Source organism: Rhinolophus sinicus, linkage group LG04 (genome assembly GCF_036562045.2).
Source record: "Rhinolophus sinicus isolate RSC01 linkage group LG04, ASM3656204v1, whole genome shotgun sequence".
NCBI classification, from domain to species: Eukaryota; Metazoa; Chordata; class Mammalia; order Chiroptera; family Rhinolophidae; genus Rhinolophus; species Rhinolophus sinicus.
In genome coordinates, this window is record NC_133754.1 from 167,157,901 (window position 1) to 167,170,790 (window position 12,890).

Consider the following 12,890-nt stretch of genomic DNA (forward strand, 5'->3'; position numbering starts at 1 on the left):
GAATTTTCCTCTTGTGACTACTTGCTCGGAAATCATAAAGATTAAAAAAAAAAGCATTTTCACCAAATTGCAAAAACAGAGCTTCTATATTTATGAACTATAAGGTGCAGCCAAAGAGAATTTTTTTTCTAAATCTTCTGCACTAATCTCTCAATTAAACAGTGCCTATTTTAGAATACAAACTCATAGGCAATATTTATTTCTGTTTAATTATAATTATATCCAAACCAACTGAATGATGCCGAAACTTTTCTCTTCTTTTGTCCCCCTCGCTTCCTCCTCTCCTCATACACATACTTCTTATATTAAAAGAAAGTGCTAATCACCACAAGTGACCCTGTAATTTTAAGATTGGTCTCGAAAGAGAATGAAGTCATTTCACCCCCTATCCTCCAACTTCTAACCACCCGCCCACACACACACTAGAACACACATGTGTCCTGCCACAAACACACACAGCATATACACTAGGACGACTAGCCGTTCAAGGTCTGCCTGGCACAGAGATGGTTCTCAGAGCACAAGACTTCCATTGGTGAAACTAGGAAAGTCCTGAGTAAACCAGAATCATTTGATCACCCCAACACACACACACACACACACACACACACACACACACACACACACACACGGCATACATAAAAATGTTCCTTTAATTTCAATTGTTTTAAACTGCTGTAACATAAGACTCACTTTATAGTTCACTGTTCCCATTCTTATGCAGAATTTTATTAGAGGTCCAGCCAGTACAATAAAGAAAGAAAAGGAAAGAAAAGGCATAAAAATGATAAAAAAGGAAACAAAACTGTCTCTCTTCACAGACAACATGTTTCTGTAAATAGTCCCAAGGAATCTTTTAGAAAGCTACTAGAATTAATAAGTGAGTTTAGTAAGACTGCAGGATACAAGGTTAATACAATGAAAGTCAATTGTATTTCTATATACTAGCAGTGAGCAATTATACATTGAAATTGAAAAAAACAATAGCAATTTAAATAGCACCAGAAAACATGAAATGTTTAGGAATAAATTTAATAAATCTAATCACATAGTCTACATAAGATCTGTAAATTGAAAACAGCAAAATGCAGATAAAAAAATCAAAGACAGGGCTAACTGAACGGAGATACTATGCTCATGTACTGGAAAATTGTATATAGTTCAGATGACCATCTACTCAAACTGATCTATAGATTTAAAGCAGTCTAAAATTTAACTTTCAATGACTCAAAATGAATCATAGAAATAAAAACAAAACCTGAAGCTAAAAATTCTGGAAGAAACATAGGACAAAACTCTTTGTGACCTTTGGTTAGGCAAAGATAAATCACATACAATAACAAAACATAATCCACAAAAGAAAACATGGATAACTCGTATTCCATTAAAATTAAAAACTTCTGTTCTTCAAAAGACACCATTATGAAAACGAAAAGACAAACCCTAGACGGAGAGAAAATATTTACAAGACACTTATGTGATAAAGGACTTGTATCTAGAATATATAAAAAACCTTCCAAAATTCAACAATAAGAAATGAGCAATCCAATTTTTTAAAATCAGCAAAACTGGAAGACACTTTGCCAAAGAAGAAACACAAATGGCCAAAACATGAAAAGACACTCAATGCCATTAAAAATAGGACAGTTAAAATCACAATGAGGTATCGCAACACAGCTATTAGAATGCCAAAAATGAAAGAAAGAAAAAAAAAGAAAGAAAAAAAAAAACCCTTGGCCATACCAACTGCAAGAAGTGCTGATACAAATGCAAACAATTAGAATTCTCAGATTTTGCTGCTACAAATGAAAATTTGGTACAACCGCTCTGGATAACAATTGGGTTGTTTCTTATAAAATTAAACATAAATTGCCATACAACCCAGTAATTCCACTCCTTGGTATTTACCCAAAACAAATGAAAACTATGTTCACATAAAACCTTGAGCATGAATGCTCACAGCAGACTTATTTATAATCTTTCAAAAACTGTAAACATAAATGTCCTTAAACTGTGGCACATCCATAAAAGTATTTCTCAGAAAAAAAAAATTACTGATATATGCAACAACATGGATCAATCACAAATGCATTATTCTAACTAAGCAAAAGAAACCTGAATAAAAAGGCAATATACTCTAATACTCTACGAATACTTACATGACACTCTGGAAAAGGAAAAATTACAGGGACACAAAACAAATCAATGGTAACCAGGGGTTGGAGATCAGACCACAAAAGGGCACAAGGGAATTTGGGTGTGAGGGAGTGATGGAGCTTTACTAAATCTTGATTATACTGGTGGTTATATCTTGCATATAGTTGTCAAAACTGGTAGAACTGTACTCTAGAAAAAGGTGAATTTTACCTTAAAAAAACCCTTCAAGTTATAAAGGTACTTTATGTGGGAGTTATCTTTTTAAATATTGTCTTTTGTAATACAGAATTGTACACCTGAAATCTATGTAATTTTACTAACAATTGTCACCCCAATAAATTTAATAAAATAAAATTAAAAAAAAAAAAATCAATGCCAAACAAATGTAAAAGGAAAACCAACGTAATTATTTGGAACTTCTCTGGAAAGAGAAAGAATGGAATCAACATACTTATTTTAAAATTTAAAACATTTTTCTGATGCTAAGAGCATGCTAATGAAGAAAATACAGAAACTATGGAAAAGGATAAAGAAGAAAGCAGAACTTGCATGACCCAGAGGCAACCACCATTAATATTTTAGTTTACTTACTTTTGATTTCGACTCTAAAATCTAAATACAATTGTGAAGTCCTGGGTTGGTGGTTTGAGAATAATCTTTGGATTCAGGCAGACTGGGATTCACTGTGAAAACTGAGTTTCAGTTTTCACATCTGTATCATGGAGATAATAACATCCAGTTTTTAAATTATGGAGATTCTATTAATATAAAGTATTCAGCATAGTATATGGCACATATACTGCTCAGCAGAAATATGGAACACAATTTTCCATTTCAGTAAAACTTTTTGTAAACAGAATTTTATATAAGATTCCAGGATACGTAAATGGTATAATATACCATTCTCCTATTTTTGGATGTTTAGATTGTTTCCAATTGTTGTTTGCCATAAATAACATTATTAAAAATATATATGTGCTTGAAACATTTCCAGTGTTTTGATTATTTCTTAGGACTGAATCCTAGATTAAGGCATATAAACATTTTTAAGGCTCTTGCTAATTCTTATCAAGTTAGGTTGTACCTATTTACATTCCCATCATCAACAGATGGGAGTTTCAGTGTCATTACTCCCTTCACAATATTAATTTTTTACTTACAGTCTTGCTATACAAAATGCAATTATTATAAAGATGTTTACCACTCTGGCAAGATGGTAGTCAATTAATGAGGAATGATCTCTCACTAAAAATACATGAACATGCTATACTAAATATAACAACTAAAAGAATATACACAGTCAAATTTAAGAGAAAGAGAAAATCCAAGAAACAAAAGGAAAACTCAAAGCCTGATGAGTAAGGCTCAGTAGGCACCTTGACATCCCATGAATATACCCAGAGACAGGCCATAGGGACAAGAGATGGGAATTCGGCATCCTTCTTGGGACAGGGGACATAGCCAGAGGGAAAGGCACATGTATTAACATTGAACCCTCAACAGACTGCCCTTTTTATGAAACGAGAATTGGGAAAATTTTAATAACTCTCAGGTACACCAAGGGAATGAACTCTATACGTAGCAGTTAGACAAGGAAAAAAAGTAGGGGGAGGTTCTGTAAAAAATCTAGACTCTACAGCCACACGACACATGGGTGTGGCCTTAAGATGACCAACCCATCCCCATATGCTAACACTTTCCTGGTATAGCACTGAAAATCCTGACTCTCAAATAATCCCTCTGTCCCAGGCCAATTTGGAAGTCTGGTCATACCACGCAGCATCTAAATTTACACTATCCAAATTTTATAGAAATTCCAAGCTGAGAAATTGTATCAAAATTGGTCTGACCGACAATAGTTTAGTGGTTACCAGAGGGTAAGGCGGGAGGGGGGTGGTAGATGAGGGTAAAGGGAATCAAATATATGGTGATGGAAGGAGAACTAACTCTGGGTGGTGAACACACAATGGGATTTATAGATGATGTAATACAGAATTGTACACCTGAAATCTATGTAACTTTACTAACAATTGTCACCCCAATAAACTTTAATTAAAAAAAACACACAAAAACTGGTCTGACCCTTGTGAATCCCTGTGGATTCAACTGGACTCATTTGTACAACCCTACAGACTTCCACAAAGCAGGTACTGAGGACTCCCCAGATAAAGTTGTCAGATAAAATACAGTGCACCCAGTTAAATTTGAATTTAAGCTAAATAATTTTTAAGTTGCAATGTTGGGGCACACTTATACTAAAAGCGTAGTTGTTATTTTTCTGTAATTCAAATTTAATTGGGTATTGTGTATTTTTATTTGCTAAATATAGCAATCCTGCAGCACCAGAGATAAACAGCAAGCAGCAAACCACCATGGACCCTGGAGATAAAGTCATTTGCAAAAATTTTAAATTACACAAGGAAATGGGGCACCATAACAGATAGTCAGCAGACATAACAAAAGCAATAATTTGCACTCCAAGAACCAGAAATTATGAAGCAAACTCAGATACTACAAAATAAATGTTGTAAATTCTTAAAAAGATGAAAGAAAGAATGGAAACTGTAATGAAAGAACAGGACACTTATAAAAAGAATGACTGGATCTATAAAGGCCAAATAGAACTTGTTGCAATGAAAAAAGTAGTCATTGAAACTATCAACTCAAGATCTAGGTTAATTGTTTTGCCATTTTCTTGTACTTTTTTAAAATTTTTAAATTTTTTTGACCTTCAATATTATTTTACATTAGTTTCAGGTGTACAGCACAGTGGTTAGACATTTATCTAATTTATGAAGTGATCCCCCCAATAAGTCTAGTACACGTCTGGCTCTATACATAGTTATGAGAATATTATTGACTATATTCCTTACGCTGTACTTTATATCCCCATGGCGCTGAGTGAAAAAAGTCTAGGTTACATAGCAGGTTAGACCGCTGAGGAGAGCTATAGGACTAAGATGAGTTAATTAATCTGTGCCTCGGCATTCCTATTTACAAAATAGAGAAAATAACAGTACCTATGTTATAGGGTTGACGTACAAAAATAAACGTAATACATGTGAAGCACTCAGAATAGTGCCTGAGCTATAGCAATTTCTCAATCTAGCAATCAATGATTATTGTTCAGTTATGATATAAAGAGGTATCTAGAATATCCTCATCTGGCAGCATTTCCCAAATGTGTAGCTCAGAAAGTTGGCCTTGTATGGTACTCTAAGGAAAAAAAAAAAAGTGCTCCGTGGTGAAATACTTTTGGGAAGCCCTATATCACTCTACCAATCTCTTGGAAATTCTCAGTGGGCATTACCATTTAAAGCCCCTCAGGAGTTCTGCTGTAAGGGAACCTGGCTGGCTTGTCATTTGGATAACTACAAAGATGATGACACAGGGCTGGCAGAGGTTGTCACTTGGCCAAGGCCCTTCAGCTGGTAAATGGAAGAACTGGCCCGCAAACCAGGGTGGTCTGGCTCCAAAGTCCATGATGTCAATGACTGCACAAGGCCGTCATGTTGAGAAGGAACTTATAATAATTTTCTTGGAAGAGGGCTTCTTCCCGACAGTACAGAGACCCAAGGGTGAACTTGTCCTGGAGTCCCTTCAGACCACCCGCTGCATGGTTGCCTCAACCACCCCCAGCCAGTCCCCTGAATCCCAGTGCACAAGCTAAGTACCTTGAGCATTTCCTCTCTTCCTGAGGCACAGGCAGGGGACAGTGGGAGAGCAACTGCCTCCCAGGGCCCTGTCTCTAAGAAGTCCCACCGAGCCCCATTTCGTCTCTCCACGTTCTTTCTTCTACAACACGCAGCTCACGTGGCTGTGCTGATACTAGATGACACCTCCACACAGTTCCCCAGACAATGGATGTCTGTGGCTCACTCAATAAATAGCAATTGAAAACAAAAGAACACAGCATGAATCCACTAATACTGTTGGTGTTTTTCACCTTGAAAAAAATTAAATTAGGTCCATGACTATTGTGCTGTTACACCAGGGTCAATGTCCTGTACTTGCACGAGCATTCCGGTACCTTCCTAAGGGAAACAAAGGTGGGATTCTCTGCTTTCAATCTAATTCAAAGCAGAGATTTGCATTTCACAGGAACTGATAGGGCTTGAGTAACACTATTAAGCAATTTCCATGAAAGGTTAATCGCACCCCAGTTGCAAGTAAAGTTGGAATTTATATGTGGGGTGTATCACTTTTGTTTTCCTAAACCCACACTTTAAATAGGACTATGTTAAAACCTTTTCAACTCTACTCTGACATCCCAAGGTAATCATACTTACGACAGCTCATTGATATTAAGTTGAAGTTAAAAAAGGTAACTAGTGAAACAAAGATTCAGACAACATGGGAATTCTTCCTAAGTGAATCCTTAATATCTATATTACTTGGCTACTTCCTTCATTGACATTTCCTTTAATTCACCAAAATTTTAACTGAACACTACGATTCATATTACATTTTAAATGCTCAATACAAATTGCTTAAGCACTTTTTAAGTGCCAGCTCTAAACTTGGCATTGGAGATTCTAATATGAATGAGGCAGGGTTGGCCTTCAAGGAACAGACTGTGAATAAAGAAATCAAGCAATTAGAAGCAACCAACCAACTGCCTCACCCACATAGGCATAGCAACATAAATGGATCTTAAAATCCGTGGTACTGAGCTAATTAAAAAAGAATGAAGTGTATAACAATGGCATTTATGTAAATTTAGAAAACATCCATACAAAAATATAATGAACATTTTGCAAGAACGCATACAAATAAAAGGATACCCAAAAAACATGTTTGAATGGTTGCCTATGGGAGAGGAAGAAAAAGGACATAAAGGCAGGAAAGAAGAAAGGGAAAGAGAGATGGAATGAGGAAAGGGAGGAATAGGTTTAACTTTCAAGCAGCTGGCATGCAGCACGCGGACAGTATTCTTTACAAGTCAGTTTCTTCACCTAATCTCTTCCTTCCTTCCCCTGAGTCTCTAATACTAAGGGATTTTCTTAATCAGAGAACTGCTAAAAGAAAGAAAGAAAATGCAACCATAGAAGTAGCCTGGTGCTCAATTTCGGTAAGACAAGACGGACTGGTGCATGTAGCAACCTTCTGTAGACACCAGGTACCATAAAACACAATCACCATGGCAGACCAAGAAGAGCCAGCGGTCCCTACCCCACTGCCCCCTACATGGATGAATGCTCGTTTCCTGAGTCAGTTTAAACTGACTCAGATTATAACCTGTACCTCTGTTTGGAAGATCATGCCTTATGCCCACTTCTGGTCCTTTAGCAATTTAGAATCTTCTTCTCCAAAGCTTTAAGTTCGAGAGAGACCAAAGGAGAGTCTTCTTGAGCCAGTCAATCTTCCCTTTCCCTGGACTGAACCTACTCATCAATCAACCTTTATTAACTGTTTCTGTCTCCCAATAAAGTTCTCCTAGTGTGTCCGCAAAGTAGTTTGCCAGGTAAAATATAGGATGCCCAGTTCAATTTGAGTTTCAGATTCAGAAAAAATATTTTTTTTTAGTATGAGTATGTCTCAAAGATTGCAGGTGACACACTTATACTAAAAAATATGCATTGTTTATCCAAAATTCAAGTGGACCTGGGCATTTCTGTATTTCTATTTGCTAAATTTGACAATCCTACCCTAAAGTAAGAGAGCAAAGACTAGAAAATTTGGTCTATTGAGGTTAATTGAGGCACACTTTAGGTGGGTAGCAGGATGGGGCTAAATTCAGGAGCCAAAATAGTTCACATTCTTTTGTTTTGTTTTGATTTTCATTGGGTATATAATTGCAAGTAGAATGAAACAATTTAGTCTTATTAGTGAACCATAATTTTTCCACGAGACCTATCTGGTAAGAAAAGCAGTGTGGAATAAAGGCAAAAATAACTGCTAGGAGTCAGGAAAATCCAATTTTAGCCCTAGCCCTCTACCTAGGTCTGTGGAAGTCAGCCACTTACCTCTGCTGTGTGGTCCTCGGTCTCCTTATCTGCACAATGCGAGTAAAAGGGCTAAATGATTTCTTGTGATTCCCTCTGCTTCAGCCCTCAGTTGCTCTATGGTAGTTATCATATTTACTTAATTTAGTGAAGATAGTTTTGTTGCTCTTAATCCATGCAGGAACAATAAAAGTGAACACAGATGAAGATTTCTTCCTCTTTCCATATTCCAGTAACAATTCCTCTGTGAGGTATTGTGGTTGTTACAAAAACTGAAACCAGTAGTGCAGGCTTAGTGAGAAGATCACAAATGCCCAGTTACCAAAGAAGAACCAAAGCAGAAGCCTTGCTCTAAACAGCAGACATGGAAAGACTGGGTCAGAGGAGATCTTAACATGGCTTAACTGGGCTGCTGCAGGCAGGAAGAGACACATGTGCCTCCAAATAAACCGTTTATCTATAAAGTGGGACTAACGATTCCTCCTACTTCCCTCATGGAGTTGCCCTAAAGGTTAAAAGAGATAATGTCTATGAAAGTGTTTCATAAACTGTGAAGTTTTATACCAAAGAAATCCTTTGTGTTATGATTTGGGTTTAACCTGATATAGACATTTAATGTCCATTGGCCATTCTTCATCCATTCCCCTTTCTTTTGTTGACCTGGTTTCATTTGGGAGAATCAACTCCTCATTCTTGTACAATGTGGTTTGGAAAAAGCTGAGTCAACACCCATTTTCAGGAAAGGGAATGTAACCTAGGCTTTAGCCAATCAGTGCCTTATATTACTCTGGCTCCTGGAATTGGTTCCAAGTCAAAAATGGGACTAAACACAAGCCAATGAAAGCCAGGCCCAAGACTTTTTCTTCCAACTGTTTGTGGAAAAGGAGGATTCATTTTCTCAAGATTCAGAATTTTGCAGGTACAAGCTGGGAGCTACTGACAGCCATTTTGTCACTATGAGGGAGAGACTGAGAATGAAACTGACACAGACAAAAGGAGAGAGAAGGGACAGGGAGAGACTGGTTTCCAATATCACTGAGCCCCCTATATCGAGTCTAAAGCCACATTTTCCCCTGGTCTTCTCAACGGTGTGAATAAATAGATTTCCTTTTTGCTTGGGCCTGTTTAATGTGATTTGCAACTAAGAAGTTCTAATTGATATAAATCCTACTCTTGATGTGTCTCAGTTTCAAACAGCTCCACGCTCTATCTCAAATACCTGGCACAGCAGGCAAATGCTTATTAAGGGAGGATAACGCCAAGTTTGACTTTGAAGCCCATGTATTTCCAGAGTATGTATTTTAATGAACAAGTTTTGAAAGCACAAAAGTTGGAACTGCTTATAGTAAAAAAAAAAAACAACAACAAATAACAGACTAATAAACTATGTTTGTTCTAATATTTCTAGCCTAAATTATTCTATGTATCCCCTAAACTATATAATATAACATAGTTTGGAAAAAATTTTCATCAAGAATAGTTAGAATAGGAAATATTGTGCCATTTACAGGGATAACTTATAGTGATCTGAAAAATTAATGTGTTCAATTAAAAATATGTTAATACATTTTCTATGACTTGATTTTTTATTTTTATAATAGTAGTAAAGGTAGATTACAGTTTTGCCAATCAACAATTGCTCTATGGCTGGAGACATGAAAAAAAATGTGTAAATTTAAGCAACTTTTGATCACTAGCCTTTCCAAAGTATTTTATTATGGCTTAAATATTCTGAATTTAAAGACTTTTCTTGTGTCTCAAATTTAATTTTCAATCCCGTTATGACCAATGTGAGGTAGAGAATTAAGATGTCCAAGAGGGCAGATCAGCTGTCACACCCACCTGAGATCCATTCCTTAATCAACTACTATGTTTCTTGCCCCAGAACTTGGTCACACAGACAAGACACATCGTTGAGCTGTGCCCTTCCCAATACAGACTTAAGTGAATATAAGCAAGGACGTCCCTCTGAGGTCACATCATGTAAGCAGAAAGCATTTCAACTCAGAGCATGCCATTGGTACATACTAGAGATGCTCTATGGAGTCTCCCAGTTTCTTCAGATCTTGTTTCTTTTGCCTCAGATTAAAAAATGCATCAAATATACTCAGAAATCAGGAATGTGTTGTACTCATGAGTTTGTTTCTACATTAAATCACAAGGAATACTCAGGAAGCACATTACCTGCTCTGAAATGTCTGTACTTGGTACAAAAGCCTCCTACCATGCAGAAGCCTCCTGTCTTAGCAGCTTTGGCTGACATCAAGAAATACAACAGGGGTGCGGGCTGGGGGTCTCAGTTGGTTAGAGGGCGAGCTCTGAAAAACAGGGCTGCCAGTTCGATTCCCACATGGGCCAGTGAGCTGCACCCTCCACAACTAGATTGAAGACAACGAGCTGCAACTGAGCTGCCAGAGGGGTGGCCTGATGGCTCAGTTGGTTAGAGCGAGAGCTCTCAACAACAAGGTTGCCAGTTCAATTCCCACATGGGATGGTGGGCTGTGCCCCCTGCAACTAAAGATTGAAAACGGTAACTGGACTTGGAGCTGAGCTGCACCCTCCATGACTAGATTGAAGGACAGCGACTTGGAGCTGATGGGCCCTGGAGAAACACACTGTTCCCCAATATTCCATAATAAATTTTTGTTTTTTAAAGAAATACAATGGGGATAATCTATCATCAGATTACGTATGACAGTCTTTCTTTCACTTTTTTATCGATATGATTGAAAAGAATTGGTCATACAGTTCTAGCACTGATTCTGTCTCATAAATTTTTATTCTTGGTGCAGGCTATACACATCAGAATGTCATTTAAAACAAAACACAATGTAATAGCTTTTTCAAACTCAGGAAACTTGTGAAAAATAAACATACCCCACTTGCTGTAGTAATGAAGTACATGAAAGTGTGCCAACTTGGTTGGAATCCTGGCTCTGCCACTTTTCAGTTACTTTATCTCTTTAAGCCTCCATTTCCTTAACTACAAAATACATTTAAAAATATTTATCAAGCACCTACTATATGTTATGATCCCTTGGAGGTCCATCAGTGAATAAAGCAAAAAGTCCTACCCTCACTGAGCTTACAGTACAGGGAGAATATATTAAAATGAGTCACTAAAGCACAGCTTCCCGTCTCAGCAACTTTTGCCATCATCAAGAAATACAATGGGGATAATCTATGTGATTTTTTAATTTTGATATTACCCCAGCAGTTTACTTCTTATAAAAATAACATTTCTTTCTGACTGACGGAGTTGTTCTATTTCTAGATAGCCCAGGTCATTTCTCAAAGCCACCCACCTAATTTTAAGATTAATACCCTTAACTGCCAATGCTATTGGGTATTTATTTGTGTGTTTTCTTATATTTTCATGAGTATTTTTATGGTAGCGTGTGGATGGTTTTATCACTGGGAAACAAAGAAAGAACACAGCTGCACACTTTGTTGTCTGCACAAACTAACTTACAGATTCATGGCATCCAATCATCAACAGACTTTGAAAGAAGTGACATGATTCGACACCGATCATGACATGCATCTGTTCTTTACTTAAGGTTTGTGGACTGAAGATCTAGCAGCAAAGTCTGCACTTTATGCAGTTACTAACAACGAATACATCTTGGTCACTAAAATTTGAACTGTGGGTGTTGGTGTGCTCATTGTAATCAGACTTGTACTGCCACTCTAGCCTCTTTTTTTGTTTTTTGATTTTTTGTGTTTTTTTTAATGTATTTTAAAAGTTCTTTTTATTGTGAAATATGAGAAACATATTAAAAATGTATATAACATATAGTTAAACAAATAGTTAATAATGTAAGCACCTATATTGCCACCACCCAGGTCAAGAAATATGATATTGCCAGCATCCAGAAGTACTCTGCATGTGACATTCGGGTAATACATTTCTTTAATTTCTTCTTTTCTGGGAAGCTCTTTATCTCTCCTTCAATTCTAAATGATAGCCTGGCTGGATAAAGCAATCTAGGTTGTAGGCCTTTGTTTTCCATCACTTTGAGTACCTCCTGCCACTCCCTCCTGGCCTGCAATGTTTCTGTAGAAAAGTCATTTGATAGTCTTATAGGGGTTCCCTTGTATGTAACCCGCTGTCTTTTTCTTGCTTTTAGGATTCTCTCTTTGTCTTTAACCTTTGCCATTTTAACTATAATGTGTCTTGGAGTGGACCTGTTTAGGTTTATTCTGGTTGGAACTCTCTGCACTTCCTGGGCTTGTATGTCGGTTTCCTTCACCAGGTTAGGGAAGCTTTTGGTCATTATTACTTCAAATATGTTCTCAATCCCTTGCTCACTCTCTTCACCTTCTGGTATCCCTATGACGCGCATGTTGTTGCGCTTGATGTTATCCCATAGGTCTCTTAAACCATCTTCATTGTTTTTTATTCTTTTTGTTGTTCTTTTTGGGTGAACTCTGCTACTTGTCTTCTAAGTCGCTGACTCGATCCTCTGCTTCATTTAACTTGCTGGTAATTCCTTCAAGTGTGTTCTTTATTTCAGTAATTGAGTTCTTTAGTTCTAACTGGTTGTTCATTATAATTTCTCTATCCTTCTTCATGTTGTCTCTAAGGTCCTTAAACATTCTTATCATCAGTGTTCTGAACTCTGTCTCTGATAGGTTGGTTACTTCTATTTTATTTGGTTCCAATTATGGAGGTTTCTTCTGTTCTTTTATTTGGGACGTGTTTCTTTGTTTCCCCATTCTGGCTGACTCTCTGTGTTTGCTTCGATGTATTAGGTAGACCCCCTAGGGTTCTTGGTTTTTGCTGGG